The sequence below is a fragment of the Tupaia chinensis genome, unplaced genomic scaffold (genome assembly GCF_000334495.1).
Source record: "Tupaia chinensis unplaced genomic scaffold, TupChi_1.0 Scaffold000037_5, whole genome shotgun sequence".
Classification (NCBI taxonomy): Eukaryota; Metazoa; Chordata; class Mammalia; order Scandentia; family Tupaiidae; genus Tupaia; species Tupaia belangeri.
In genome coordinates this window covers 39,741-42,336 of record NW_006159488.1, presented here as the reverse complement: position 1 = coordinate 42,336, position 2,596 = coordinate 39,741, and positions in this window count along the sequence as shown.

Genomic DNA, 2,596 nt, shown 5'->3' with positions numbered 1-2,596 from the left:
CTGTGCGTTCACGGCTTTCCCCGGGAGGGGGAGACGGCAGCTCGAGCTGAGTCCACGCAGTGCTCCACAAAAGATTCTGGAAGAAGGGGAGGAGGTGTGAGCAGGCGCGCAGACGGGGGTGGACGGGGAGGCGGCAGCAGCAGCCCGGTCTTAAAGGTTTCCTGTCCCCGGGAAGCTGAGCACTGCGGCGGCGGCGGCGGCTGTGGCGGCGGCGGCGACCCTGCCCCGCGCCCCGCGCTGCAATCAGTGCGGCAATCCGGAACCGGGCGGGCTGACGCCTGCTGGGTTAGGCACCGAGCCCCTCTGGGTTTCCTGTTGCTACCTAGGAGGTTTTAGGCCGAGAAAACGACAGCGAGGCAATGGATGGTATATGAAATAACACAAGGAGGAGAGTTATCTCAGTCCTGAGTTATTCTAGCTGTTTGGCCCAGAGTATCTCGAGAGGCAGTTATTCATCAGATGACCCCTACTCCCCGGCACTTGGGCGTTTACAAGGAATCAGACGCTGGTCTACATAAATTCCTGAATCCATGAGTCCCATAAGCGGAAAAATTGTTCCTCCCCCACCTCCACCCCAGCCTACAAAGGATGTGAACAAACTTCTAAGGGCACCCCTGCAATCAGGAGTGGAGCCGAATTCGACCTCAGAGCTTTGGGACTCCAGGTGGTTTTTGTTTGTTTGTTTGTTTGTTTGTTTTTTTCACTGTATTCTCCTGAGGTCAGACTCCCGCGAATAGACAAACAAAATGCACGTGCAGAGGTTTGCTGAGCAACAGTGGAACACTGCAGACACAGGAAGGAAGGACTTTTCAACATGAGGGGAGTTTGTCATGGTAGAGAGGCCATATATTGTCCAATGAGGAAGAGGGGCTGGCCTTAGCAGGCTGCATCCCGGAACTGGTTGATGAACCCATAGGTTGCAAGTCAGCCAGAGCCCAAGCCCAGGTGCTGTCAGTGTCCTTGTGCCACTTCTCCTTACTCCTATGAGGCATGGGACTGACTTGCCTGCTTGCAAGCGATTTCACGTTCTGCAGGGCACCCAGGCCAGGGCTGGCACGCCAGAGGGCAGAGGACATCTGACCTGCTAAGGGCAGACCAACTGCAAGGCTCATGCAGCTCCACTTCTTTCCCGAGTTTCTGCTCCAGCTCTCAGAAATCTTTATTTTTCTGCTCTATGCTCAAAGCTTGCTTGTCCCTGTAAACTAAATACTTGTCTTGGGGAATGAAGTTGGAGTTCAAAGTGACGGAAATAATGCAATCTTTGAAGTGAGGGAGTCAGTTTTTTAAGAAGTAATGCAAAATATGATGGCCTAGGCAACAGGCTGGAACTTGTGACTTCATGAAATCGGCATTCAAGTATGGCATGATCTATGTCACTTGCACTGGCACGCAGAGTCGCCTTTAATTCCTGTGAGATTCTTGGCTGAGAGCAAAACATTCTAATCTGCTGGGGCGGACAAGCGCCACCTGCTGGTGCTCACAGAACCCCCTTCTTCAGTTTTCTCTTGGCTTCCCAGGCGTCAAAATTAATGTAATAAATGAAAATATACTTTTATCACATAAAAGCTCACGTACTTACTCTTACTTGCCCTCCTTGGTCTTCTCCCAAAAGTCAAGTGAGAAACAGAGAAAAAGAAATAAAAGCAAAAAAGGTTCCACTTGAAAATCTTTAACTGAATCCCAGTGACCATCTGTGTGGTCTCTATGCAGGATACCGTCCAGCATATCTTTTAGTAGACTACATACTTAGTTCAGACAAAGAACTGTTGTGAGGCATCATACATGGCAGGTTTATAGGGGGGTCACCAATTCTTTTTTAGAGTGAATAATGAGAACATGAGTTCACATTTGCTTTTTCTTGGGAGGCAGAGGTTTTTGCTATAGGGATCCTGCGCTTGTTAGAGAGACAGAGAGACAGAAAGCGAGAAATCACCCCTTCGGGAGATGGCCACACCACAATCCCTTCTCCTCCATTCTCCTGTCAGGATCTTGGGCACAGTTGCACACGCACCCGGCGTGAGTTTAAGCCTATGGCCCAGATCTCCAACCGCAGTCAACTACATGAGAGTCCAGCGACATAGCCACTCTGCCAACTGCTGGTCCCCACATTTTGCTTTTTAACAAGTGATCAGTCCTTTATGAGATTGACCTAATTATTATGGTTTGTTTTACCTTTAGAGATTACGCAAAGTGTAAATTCCTTGAGGTAGAGACTTATTTATATCCTTAAATATAAGGTAATGCTTGTATAAATGAGTACACAATGAATATTAGTAATTAATTAAACGTTGCACAGTAGGCCACATGTTTAACAGGTTGCCATTAATTGATGTATCTTTCTGTGAATGAGTTTTTCCTTAAAATGAAAAAGAATACTTGATCCTTGAAACCGCTATTATGTCTAAGAATTCAAGAAACTTGAAGGAAACAGAAGGAATGCGTCATGACTTTTCTGATGACTCACTATTTCAAGAATTGTAAATAATTGTGACACTATATCTTTTTTTATTTTTTTGCTGGTATATAAAAAAGATAAGCAATTTCCTCTTGTTAGCTAGCTTTTTCACTATTCAACAAGGACATCTCTCTTTTGTTT